The sequence below is a fragment of the Lampetra fluviatilis genome, chromosome 52 (genome assembly GCF_964198595.1).
Source record: "Lampetra fluviatilis chromosome 52, kcLamFluv1.1, whole genome shotgun sequence".
Lineage (NCBI taxonomy): Eukaryota > Metazoa > Chordata > Hyperoartia > Petromyzontiformes > Petromyzontidae > Lampetra > Lampetra fluviatilis.
In genome coordinates, this window is record NC_136326.1 from 5,168,058 (window position 1) to 5,182,088 (window position 14,031).

Here is a 14,031-nt window from a genome sequence, read left to right on the forward strand (position 1 = left end):
TGCGATGGGCGAAAACGCGTGTTAAGGATGGAGGAGAATTGGGAAAGCAAACTTTGGAGAGTTGTAACTAGAAGGTTCCAGAGAGAATAATTGTGGGTACAGTTTAACACGGAGGCTTTCGCGGCCAAAATTATCCATAATAATAGAGGTTTTTGCTCGTAAATATAACTATGGTGTTAAACCCGATAGTAATGGATATCCATTCTAATATATATGCACACATTAACCCCCCTTCTGACCTTCGCAGCTGATTGCCTCACAAGTGACGACAGCACATCTATCCCTCTATTTAAGCCCAAAACAGGAACATTTATCCACAACTCTGGCTGTCCGCCTGATGAAGCTGGTTGTAATTACTGGCGAAACGTCGTACTCGAATTGTAAATGTTGTGGGTTTACTCTCCAACACACCGGTGTGCTGTACCAATAACGATTTGGCACGTTCTGTTTACGTGACACACCTTACTAATTGGCTGTGTCGGGTGGTGGCGGGTTGAACGACACATTTATATTTACGCGATGGGCGGGTGGGACACGTATGCAGGATGGATGAGGTCAGGTTACCAAAAAAATTGTTCTTCATTTTAAATGGTTCAAGGAGTTGTCTGTTGAATGGAAAGTTCGAAAAACGTAAAATTCCAAATTGGAAAAAATACGCAATTACACAACGCAATCACACGTACCGTGTTAAGGTCGCATTAATGCGTTCGCTGTGGGTCCCGCGCGATGCAGGCTTACTGACTTATTTTGACATTTGTCCAATTCGTGGGCGGGAACTTAATAAGAAAAGCAAATGCCAAGCCATAAACCGCAAGCGACAATTTTCACAGCAGGTCAGATGAAAGAAAAGTGGGTTTGCCGAGCAATAACACGATGCAGAGCACGGTTCGCCATCACAACGTAAAGAAATTACAATACCGTGGCTACGGCCGGGTATGAAGTGTTCGCGATTAGAAATTGGAACGCTGTAGATGTGTTTGAGTGGAATACGAATGTTGTCACTGACGGCGCATGCGGTCTTAATAAAGCATTGGCCTTAAATTGAGGTGAACGCATTTAAATTATTGTTCATGATCATTTGTAACAACAGCAACAAAAAGCATTGCTGTTATATATTTTAAAGACTTTCTTTTTGTTAATTTAAATTACCGATTTCCATAAATATATACTCACATGGGAAGACATCGGAGGTGATACGGGCGCACGGACGGACGGACATGTAAACTCCCCACACTCGCAATCAGTCGCTCTCACGCCTCTCTTAACGAATTAAAGTATTTTCCTGCAACACCGAAAATCGGTAGCTCTAACTCCTGTTCGTGTCTCATAGCCGGTGGTGGAAATTCCACGTTTCCATGGTAGGGCCCAGTGTTACCATCACGGACATCTGCTGTCAAATGCTATCTCAGTGGTAGTACGTATTTTTAATCAACTCCGTATGTGTTGCGCGTTTGTGCTGTATGGCTCTTCGATTCGATGTCGGGTAGCATCGCGCGTTTGCTTGGTACAATGTCCGACGTTTCGCTCCCTGTGCAAGGCAGCTTCTTCAGGAACTGAATTGAACAGCCTATTTTCTCCTGTGACTCATACAGAGTTGCTGGCTGCTACTTCTGCCAGCGCCCCCTCCCTCCCCCACCCCCGATGTCGTAGGGAGAGTTGAGCGGACTGCCAGTTCAGTTCCGGAAGAAGCTCCGCAGCGCACAGCACGAAACGTCGGACGTCGTACCGAGCGCAACCCGAAAACGCGTCGGCGGAGAGCTACGCTCGTTCTCCCGTCCGTCGACGGCACTGCCACATTACAACCCAGCCAGATATAACGGCAGCGGCGGCGGTGGTGATGATGATGATAAACCCGCGCAGCGCTGCTTACGAATTGGCTCTCTCTGGGACCAAATATTTAAAACGCATGAATAACAGTGGGCCAAATTGGCGGCACGCGGGCGCTATAATTAGAGAGCCCCTCGTTACGCGAGAGTCGCCGGGCACTTAGAACCGTATGCGGGGGCGGGGGGGGGGACATCTGCGTGCGAAAAACCTATAATAGCGGGACCTTCAAAAGGGGAGCAAAAATTAGTGGGGTCTTGTCGTGCACAATTACCGCAGCAAAGCATTTGCACATTTTCTTTTTTAAAGCCACCCAAGGCGCCAACGTATGAAACAAGAATCAGAGCCCGGGAAACAATGGCACGCGTCTATGCAGCCTCGATGTGACCCCGGTGTAGTCAGCGGTCATCCCTTGCCCGCGTCCCATTTGTCTTGCAATTATCTGTGACGCTTTTAATTTGACCGCGCAAGTGAAGAGGTGTGATGGAAGAATGCAGGAGGCCTTAAGATGTTCAAAACGCCTAATGGACACATGTCACAAGTAACCACACGTGATTGTGGTACAACACGCAGAAAAACATGCAGTAATCATAATAATGCGTCAATTGTCCTTGAAACTGATTGGCTATACACCACCAGTGACAGCCTCCTTTAATCTTCTTGGTTTTTTCGGTAAAGTCACGTAGAAGGGAAGTAATAAAATAATAAAAATAAAACATAATAAAATTAAACAATTCTCACGACGTTTCGGCCACAACGCAAGCAGCCGTCCTCAGGTGAAGAATGAGACACTTCAAGCTAGGAACTTACATATAAGCTGGGTTGGGGGTGGTAGAAGAGCGCCTTAACAAAAAGAATGTGCATATCAAGATGAGTTTAGCATATACATGGGAAATGCGCAGGGGGCATTTCCCATGTATATCCTTTAAATGGCTTTGTCTCTCCAGCAGTGCCACATCGGAGAACAATGCCAAAAAGGCGAACGGTACGAAAGACACGGCGACATATCGTGGCAAAAACAGTCGAGCAGTGTGCTTCACTCGTGCGACGAGGGGCGGTTGTGCCGTATCTGGGGCTCGGTTCGAAAACGCCGCGTCGGTCGCTCCGATTCGCTCTTGCGCAGCGCACTGGCGAGTGCCGTGTTCTCTTGGGAGCCAGTGCGGGGCCCGTAGCCAAATGTTATAAAAGGGGCCCTAAATGAAAAAAAAAATACGTAAATATTAAAACACGTAAATATTTTACTTGCATAGTAAAGTAATTGTCTTTTTTTTCACTTGCTATACAGCCAGATAATACGACAAATCGCTAACCTTAAACACCCAGTCGTTTATAAAAGCTGAAGGCGGTATAGTACAATAGTAATAGTGCAAGTGCAGAATCACTGTGCCGGAATTGATAGCTTGAACGCATTTAGCGCGGGGCCCTTAAAAGTGCGGGGCCCGTAGCTACTACACATGTAGCTACTACACATGTAGCTACTACACATGTAGCTACTGCACGTGCAGCTACTACACGTGCAGCTACAACACATGTAGCTACTACACATGTAGCTACTACACATGCAGCTACTACACATGTAGCTACTACACGTGTAGCTACTACACGTGTTGTAGCTACTACACGTGTTGTAGCTACTACACGTGTAGCTACTACACGTGTAGCTACTACACATGTAGCTACTACACGTGTAGCTACTACACGTGTAGCTACTACACGTGTAGCTACTACACGTGTAGCTACTACACGTGTAGTAGCTACACGTGTAGTAGCTACTACACATGTAGCTACTACGTATGTTGATACTTTTGCTACGAGGATAATCCGGCACTGGGAGAGATCATGGCCGATGACAACGAGCACATTTTTCGAGATATCTTCGACTCAAGTCGTGAGCTTACCGGTTCAAAGTTCTGATTGGCGGTCGACTCGGCCCATCATTCCTCCGGGGGGGTCGATAAAATTGATACCAAATTTTAGGAGGGCAATTATCGAGGCTGATGACCCTGCTGTATGAGCGTGGACTTTCCTCTACTGGCTCTGGGCTGGCAATGTAATTCATCCAACAGTGGCGTAAGCAAGAAATTGCAGAGCTGTACCTTTATCTTTTTGTTGCGTGCAGTCATCGGTGACAGCTCAGACCATCTCCTCGCTTTACTTGAGAACTCGGTTTAATCAGGGGCGGCTGAAACCTGCTCTGCAAGCTCGGCTATTAACAGCACACCAGCTTACGTTCTCTGACCTGAGAGCCACCCGTGGTCACCTCCTGTCTGCGCAAACTTTTTGAGCTTCATTTGCAACACCGCAGAGCAGCGTAGCGCGGGCCAGAGCAATGTCTGCTCATCATCACGTCAGTTTGTTTAAAAACTCAATTTGTTTTAATCTTGATTTGAAGCTTTCGTGACCGCAGGAATCCATACTCTTTGGTTATTTCGGTAAAGCCACGTAGATCTACGTGATGTTGATTCTAAATGTGGATGGGGAAAACCGTAAAGACCCCGGGAAATACCCACGCGACCACGGACGGGGAAAGAAAGACACGCAAACTCCAAATATACAACAGGCGTCGTCAGCGTCGGAATCAAACCCACGACCTTCTGTATACCTGGCGAGGGAGACAACATTTCGCCACATAGACAGCTCTTTTCTTGCCATTCATCACTCTTTTATTTGGTTTCGCAAAGTAGGGGGAAAACATAAAATCAAGAGCCTTCTCGCTTGGCACCGCATCAACGATTTCTTTTTTTAATATCCACGAAAATAAACCATGACATCAGCGGTGGGATCGATTAGGATGAATAAAGGCGGTATTTATAGCCAGGCCGAGCAGACTCGGCGTGAGATAATTTATGTATGAGATGCTTGTACGAGGCGAGTGGCTGCCAAACTGTCTGCAACTCACGGCCAATTTTTAAGTTTTAGTTTTTTTTTTTCATCTTATTTTGCAGCATCTCTTTTACAAAGGCGGTTGCCTCCGGCTCCGCGGAGACACCTTGAGACTATGGCAAGTCAGCGTCACCGCGCTATCGAGCGATTGAATCGGCGGCTCGTGAAGGCCTTCATCCAGCAGCGGATTGACGCCTTCCGGCAACACGAGGGGGTGGAGCCGGGGGGGGTGGGCGAGTGAAAGGCGTCTTACGTGGAGACAGAATCAGAATATTCATTCACACTGGAGGAATCCGATGAGCTATCAAGCTCTTTTACACAGATGTCCAGTCGGGGCGTGTAAGAGTTCAAAGTACAAGAAAGGTGAACAAATCACCCAAACACGGACAGATACGACACCAAAACATCCCCCGTCCCACCAGGCAAAGCCCACCGAGCAATTAATTCATTTTTTCAGAAGCTACCTGCTCGCAAACGAGAGCTCAACAACGCGGCCCATCATTTGGGCATGCGTAGCACCAGCTGTAGAGTCATCTGGAGCACCGTTGGGCCCCAGCCACCCCATCGCGTCTTCCCCACCGTCCTCCCGCCGTTCGGGTTACGCGGAGAAGCGGTCCGATCCCCGTGGGTAGCACGGCGAGGCGAGTGGGCGAGTGGGTGAGTGGTGTCCTTCACGGGCAACAGCAGCTAACCTGCCTTCGTCTCCCTGCGCGTACATCGCGAGCGAGCGAATCGGCTCGCGTTGGCGCGGCTAAATTTAGCGCCTTCAGAGCCCTCCCCCCCCCCCCTGTGGATCGTAGCGAGGCCATTATATATATTTTATAATCGTCTGAATGACGCTAATGACTCGTCTGCCGGAGAGCTTTTTCTGCGCTCGCGTACGGGAGCGCCACGCGCGTGGAGTCTGCGTCGAGAGCACTCGAGGGCTGGGCTCTTGCCGATGCACAGCTGGCGATGCTGGTTGTAATGTGCGGCCGTCTGGAACGCTCTTCCTTCCGATATTAGGAAGGCACCGGGAGCTATGGACTTTTAAATGTGGATTTGAAACTCATTTATTCAGAGCTTATTTTTTTGTGTTCAGTTTGTAGACACTCCGATTAGCGCGGTTGGCTACGTACGGTGCGAAAGAGGTTCAACGTACAGACGTACAATCTCAAGCGAAACCCCGTAGACAATTGTAAAATTGTTTCTCGTTTTTTTTTAAACGTAACGGATTGCTAAAAAATTATCAACATTAATTGGCTCCCTGGTGCAGAAGACAACCATGATCTGCTTGGCTGCGTTGGGCGGTGGAGACTGCATCGCTCCATTTGGCATTATACCCACACACGATCCAACCCAAATTCCGAATTATAGACGTTTAAATACCCATGCGTGCTCATCCATGTATTATTTGCATATTCAAAGGACACGACGTATACAATTCCCACTTTCCTATGGCAGAGGTCATATATCGACGTCTATAGCAGATTAACCCGAACATGAAAAAAAACAAAGATCACCCATGTAGCCTGCGCTGATCGTTGGGGGCAAGTGTTGTTGGCAAGCACTAACTGAGGCCAGCACGGTACACGAGGGGTGGTGTGGATAGCATCAGGCCCGGCGCCAGTGCCGACGTTTATCCACCATCCCGAGTGTTTCGTTTTAGGCAGAGTCAACCTAGGAGAGTCCCAGCACCGGTTGAGACATTCACCACTGATTTTAGCCGTCGCCCGGAATTGAACTCGGTTCGCCGTTGTTCATTGCGCGGGTGCCTCAATCACTGCGCCACCGCTCCCCACACGTACACTTGTGCACGTGTTTGCGCAAGTCCGTGTTTGTTGTACACACGTACGTACACACCTACGTGTGTACACAAACACGCGTAGGCGTGTGAGCACAAACATTGCTGAGAGAGAACAGCTAGCTGAAAAAAAATCGTGTTTATTTTGTTTTCAATTCAGCCGTGTCTGATCACTGAAGCAGCAACAGTTTAATACTTCTATAATGGATGCGGCATATTCTACGTGTGTTTGTACACTCACCGGCGCACAGCTAGTTATGTAAACGCGTACGAACTATAAAGAAAAAAATGTTATCAAGTATAGTCGGCTTTTTTTGTATATATATTGGCAATGATCAAGACGCCCTTGGCATGACTTAAAATCATTAATGTTGCAACGAAGATCACGTGTTTATTTCATCATCGTCGTCGTCAGCCATGCCCGATCCGCTGCTAGATGAAGGCCTCCCCGAGCCACTGGCATCTCTCACAATGACGAGATGTTATCTCCTTCGCCTGTTGTGCAAGAGGTCGTGGGTACGATCCCGACTCATCGAAACAGCATTTTGAGTTTGCACGTTTCTCCCCGTGGTCGCGTAAATGTTTCCGGGTCCTCTGGTTTTTCCTTCAACATTTTAGAAACGCGCGTTTAGATTCTTTGGCTGCTCTACATTTCCACACGATGAGCCACTTTGTTGAGCTATAAATTGTGGCCAGGTCGCTTTTGAAAAAAAATGCAAATAGCTCAGTGGGGCCTTACCTGGTAAAATAAAATAAAAAATATTTTCTTGGTTCTTTCGGTAAAGTCACGTAGAAGGGAAGTAATAAAATAATAAAATTAAAACATAATAAAATAATTTTATTATTTTATTACTTCCCTTCTACGTGACTTTACCGAAAGAACCAAGAAGATGAATCCCTGCAGTCACGAAAGCTTTAAATCTAAATAATAAAAAATAGTTTCACGATCCTGCCATAGAATTATCATTTATTGTATTTTATACCTGCGTGACTTTACCGAAAGAACCAAAGAGTATGGATTCCTGCAGTCACGAAAGCTTCAAATCAAGATAGAATAATCAACTCAGCACCTTGACGAACATTGCCTCAGACGCATTTAATTTCTTGGCTGCCGATCACAATTGCTTGGAACTAGTTACCAAATTTTACAGCGATAGGTTAACTCTATTATATTATGTAGATGTATACGGTGATGATGATGATGGTATTTATCCAGAAGAGCCTTGCTGAGACGAAAGACTCGTCTGCAGGAGTGTCTTACATTGGCAAGTTTGCGACATTATCTTGGGATAATGCGACATTATCTTGGGATAATGTCGCACGTCACAAATCCAGCAGCATTGCGACGAGATGCGACTGGAATAAATGACGCCGTATAAAACTCGAACGAGATATTATAATCAACAAAAGGGGGGGTTAACCTTTTGAAACATTTCACCATTGGCAAGGCAACGCGAGCTGGAATCGGCTGACATCTGTTAAAAAAAATATATATTTTTTTTAAAAACAGCCTGACCTTCGCCACACTGGCGGTACGAGCAACACAACCGAACATGGCACCCGGTGGCAGTGGAGTTGACGAGACACCAGAGGGAGGGAGGGAGGGAGCGAGCGATGGGACATGGCTCCGCCGGTATAAATAGACAATTGTTCACCGCTGTTGTGCACCGCTGATGTGATGGGGTGACCGGAGCCAGGGGACGAACGGTTGACAGGAGACTTTTGCGCACGCGGTAATAACACATTGCCCGCAGCTGCTTGTGCCGTTACACTTTCACGTTATTTCTTTATATAGTTACATCCATCTATTTATTTGCTTACAGGTTTGGCGCTCTCTGCTGTTTACGTTTCGGCCCGAGGTGGGCGAGTGAGGCGGAGCGAGGCGCACGAAGAACAGCGCCGTTTTTAGACGAGTTGCCGCCGTGTCTTTGCGCTGTCGTGCTGAAGCGCTGTTGGCACGGCGTTTATTGCAGGGCGCCACGAACCCCGGGGGTGACCTGCGCTTCGATCACCGGTCAAGGCCAACGTCGGTGGTGATTTATTGATTTGTTTGAACCAGTTAAGGCCCCCACTGAGCTGTGGAGCTTTTTTCGTCAGAAGCGAGCCGGCGAGTGCAAATGACAGCTCAAAGAAGTGGGCTTATCATCGTGTAGACAGAGCAGCCAAATGCTCTAAACGCGTGATGTTGGTTCTAAAAAGGGAGGGGAAAATCCGGACAATTCTGGTGGTGGTGGTGGTGATAACTAATGAGATTTTATTGATTGTGATTGTTGACAGCGACGATGATGACAACCATGACAATTTTGATAATGATTATGATGACATTGACGCCAATAATGACGATGGCAATGATGACGTCCATCATGGTGATGATTGTGACAATGACAACGATGGCGATGATGACGACACGCAATTACCAAATAATTTGCAACGTATCATTATGCGAAAGAAGTTCAACATACATTATCACTTCCATCACTAGCGTCACCGTCGTCAATGCAATTGCAAACCAATCTCAGCGTGACATTCTATTCAGCTTCGGTTAAGAATGTCACTAAGACACTTGATTCATTCATTCATTCATTATTATTGTACGCGACGCTGCATTTCCATGCCTCACTGAGCAGTCATTAGCATTTTGATTCTTTGACCCTCGGGGCAGTTTGAACAGGCGGGTTTGCCCCTGGGAAGGAACTGGGCCCATCAAACAAGAACACATGAGCACTAATAAGTGATTAAACTGTTTACCCTGAAGCTATACGGCACAATTACTACGCCTAATAGAAACAGAGCAAGCGTTCATTTATTTTGCCAGAATTATTATTCATATATTTTAGGGCGGGGGGGGGGGGCGTGGGCGGGGGGGGAGGGAGGGAAAGGGGGGCCTTTGGGGGCAAGTGAGCCGCTTCGCAGAAGATGCTTAAATTTTCTATTTTTTCATTTAAATTCAACTTATTTATATTTTCATTAGTTTTTTTTTACCCAGGAAAGCCTCGTCGCCAGGTTGTGTATCCCAATTAAGTAATTTGCGCAGTGATTTCCACACCTTAAAAGATAAATACAAAGATTACCCATATTACCATACTCAACTTTTGGGGCAAGTGCTGTTAGTCAGTAGCACCTATGAAGGCCTGCACACGAGGGAGGGAGGTGGCCATCATCACGCCCGACCGCCTTTGTCTCCCTCGTGGTGATGTTTGCACATCACAACAAGTACTCATTTGAGGCCGAGTCGACGTAGGAGAAGCCCCGGACCGATTAAAATAAATTGTCACTGGTGTTAGCCGTGAGCGGGAATCGAACCCGGCGACCCGGGTTCTATTTATAAGCGCACTAACCCACTACGCCGTCACTCCCAAGACAAAGATCCCCCGTATAGCCTTAACAGACTGTCAGGGCAAGTGTTGTTAGCGAGCACCTATGAATGCCGGCAGAGTACACGAGGGGGTGGCTGGCCAGCACCACGCCCGGCCGCCTTTGTCTCTCTAGTGGCGATGTTTACACATCGCACCAAATACTCATTTGAGGCTGAGTCGACCTTGGGGAGGCCCAGGACCGCTTCGTCACTGGTGTTGGCCGTGAGCGGGAATCGAACCCGGGTCGCCGGGTTCATAGCGCAGTGTAACGCTAACCGTTACACTACCGCTCCCCGCTCCCCACACAAAGATAAAGATAAAGATCTCCCATATAGCCTTAACAGACTGTAGGGGCAAGTGCTGTTAGCGAGCACCTATGAAGGCCGCAACGGTACACGAGGGGGTGGGTGGCCAGCACCACGCCCGACCGCCTTTGTGTCCCCAGTGGCGATGTTTACACCGCACCAGGTACTCATTTAAGGCTGAGTCGACCTAGGGGAGGCCCAGGACCGGTTCAGATAATCGTCACTGGTGTTAGCCGTGAGCGGGAATCGAACCCGGGTCGCCTAGTTCATAGCGCAGCGTAGCGCTAACCGCTACACTACCGCTCCCCACACATGCACACACTGACACACTCTAGGTCGGGTGGGGGGGGGGATTGGTTTCGCGTTCACCTCGTCACATGGACACACACGCGCAGAGTCACAATCTCCGTCGTCAAAACTGTTGCTTTACCTGCGGCTCCGAGCCTCTATTCTATCAGAGCTGCTGTCAGTCTCGCCGCCGAAGCTCCCGTGATGCTATTTGTTGCAGGTGGGGGGACACTGTGTGCCGATCTCACTGCCAGATTAACAACTCCTTCGTCACAGACGCCACGCAACCTGAAAGGAGCCACGGCTTCGAAAGGACGACGCTTTGACACAATCGCTCCGCCGTTCCTGAGCCACAGTTGCCGAAGTGAATTAAGTGCATCTGTATCTGAAAAGTAGACGCAGCTGCGTGCGCGCGTCTATCCGTGGATCTTGTAAGATCGGGACGCGGTGCCATCGGTGACATCCTCCGGCAGGCAAGGCTACCTTGGCCGCTGATATGTGTAGTGACATAAGAGGGGAGGGGCTGCTGGGGGCTCTGGGACCCTAGGTAACCCAGCCAGTTAAGCCCCTTGGCACCACCAACGGGGGGGGGGGGGGTTGTGTGTGCTCTGTGGGATATCTGGGGGCGCACACAACCCCACCCCTCGTTGGGGACGAGGCATAAAAGGTTCAGCTCCCTGGCCGATCAGGGCCAGCTGTAGCTCAAGACCCAAGACCCAAGACCAGCCATCTCAGGACCCTGGGACGCTGTGAGGGCCAGTGGTGGGACTCTGGAACTCCCGGCTCTACGTCCTTGTGAGGGCGAGCCCAGAGCGTAGCCAGAGTAGTGTATCTAGGCTGTGTACCTAGGCTGTGTACCTAGGCTGTAACAGAGTATCAGGACTGTTGGAGTGTTGGATTGTAATAAAGAAGTTACCTCTCCAAGTGTCTCCGGAACCCATTACACATGCTCAGCCACCGCATACCCAAGTAGATTATGTTTGGCCGGCTTTCAATGCGATGTACATTTGTTAGACGGGGGCTCGACGGGCACGGTGTGGGCTGGAGAGGAGATGGGTTGATGTGGTGCAGGAAGATATGCAGTGGTGGACTTGACTGGTACCAGCGGTGTCAATATCGGCCTCTATGGAGGAGGCTTGTGAAGGACGCTCCTGGGTAGTTGGAGGCATTCACCCTCTGACTCCAACAGAGGGCAGATGAGCGATGCTCACAACAACGAGCGGAGTGCTGGGTGCCTAAAACGCAGCAAGTTGCCAGTGCGGAGCACAGGTGGTGCATCTGCCAGCCATCAAAGTCTGTAAACACACGGCATCTGGGTCTGTCCCATGACCGCCTCCTTGCGAGCCTTCGACAATACACGTGGCCTCAAAGTGCATATAGCCTAGCACAAGCGCTGTGGTGATGTCACCGTCACTTTGTGGTGAACGGCAGCTGTTGTTGTTGTTTGTAAGTGTCTTTGTGTCTGTGTGTCCGTGTGTCGTTGTTTGAGTGTGTATGTATATTGAACTTCTTTTTCACCGTACGTAGCCAACCGTGCTAACTGGAGGTGCGGAATTACAAGACGCGTGTGTGAAAATGGGGAGCATTAATGTAGTGGTTAGCACACTGTGCTACGCAACCCAGCGGACCTGATGTAGCCAACATTAGTGACGAATATCTGAACGAGTCGTGGGTCTCCCCGAGGTGTAAACATCGCCACTGGGGAGACAAAGGGGGCCTGGCTTGGTGCCGTCCACTCACGCCCTCGTGTGCAGTTCCGGCCTTCGTAGGTGCTCGCTAACAGCACTTGCCCCAACAGTCTGTTGAAAGGCCATACGAGAGATAATTTTTACATGCGTTTTTTTACACATCTAACTATCTATCTGTAGGGAGCTGTGGCATAGTGGTTAGCGTACTGTGTGCTATGAACCCAACAGTCTGAGTTGCATTTCCATCCACAGCCAACATCAGTGGGGCGAGTGATATCCGAACTTTTCATGGATATGTCACTTTGGCGTATTAAAACTCACGTAGTCGCATATAATGAGTTTAATTGGATGTTATAGACACGATATATAATTGGTGTGCTTAATTGGAGCTATTACGCTCATATTGAACGCATCAGCAACGAATGTACATTTTATTATTTGTAAAAAAAAAAATGCAATTATGGCCAATTAAACAATTCAACGTCTTACGGCATCGCTGGGGCCTCGTGACTCACGCGAGACAGAGTTCAGCTCCTTTCTCCCCTCTCCTCGACTCCGCCTCCTCGTCTCATCCACGCCGACACCGTCTCCAGCCACCCGCTGGCCACTCTGACGCTCCAAATTTGGGAAGGCTGATAAAAATGTGGACCGCTTTGTGGCAAGCCAGCATTGATCATCCCATCGGTTGTCAGCGTTTTTGTTTAACTCCAGTCCTTGCAAACCACCCCACGGTACGGCTTTCGGTGATTACCAACTATTAGGTGCGTGCACTGTGTGCAGTGGCTTAACGCGTTAAAGAATAGAACACGTTGAATACACAACAATAGAACATTGGCTTAATTTGCATTTGAAAAGAATACGCAAAGTCCGGCGCTTGTATACTTAAATTAATGCTACTGGATAACATAGGTCTACAAAGCCAATAGGAGATCGAGGTTCGGTGCATGACAGCCACACCAATATGTTCGTACTCAGAGCTGTACTATAGCCACATTAAGGGGTGAGCCAAATTTAATGCGATCGGTTATTTTGTATAATCAATGGGGACAGACAGAAACCACCAACTCGCTCCACTTGAGAACCCGGTTTAATCACGACTCGGTCTATGTGAGTCTATGGGTATCTATGTGAGTCTCTGTGTCTCTATGTGAGTCTATGGGTCTCTATGAGCAGTCAATGGGGACCAGACAGAAACCACCAACTCGCTCCACTTGAGAACCCGGTTTAATCGCAACTCGGTCTATGTGAGTCTATGGGTATCTATATGAGTCTATGGGTATCTATGTGAGTCTATGGGTCTCTATGTGAGTCTCTGTGTCTCTATGTGAGTCTATGGGTCTTTATATGAGTCTATGGGTCTCTATGAGCAGTCAATGGGGACCGGACTGAAACCACCAACTCGCTCCACTTGAGAACCCAGTTTAATAACAACTCGGTCTATGTGAGTCTATGGGTCTCTATGCGAGTCTATGGGACTGTGTGAGTCTATGGGTCTCTATGCGAGTCTATGGTTCTCCATGAGCAGTCAATGGGGACCGGACTGAAACCACCAACTCGCTACATTTGAGAACCCGGCTTAATCAATGGACTGCTGAAACCTTGATTAAAACCCAGGTCTTTAGCTGTACTAGCTTAGCGCTGTGACTTCTTAAATATGTATTTGTGGCTTAGGCCCCCCCCCCCCCAAGGTGCCAGCACTGCCACCACTGTCGCAGCTCTTCGTGCTGCACACGTAGGCTTGAGCTTAGACCTAATGAAGGCTCCTCTATACCAGCCCAAATTAGTCGCCCGGGCCAATTATCCCAGCGTACGAGACCTCAGTGACTCGTTCTGACCCGAACGCTAAAACCTCTTTGTGAATACGGATTTTGCACCACTGTTTTAAGAAGATAATTTGCACGAGA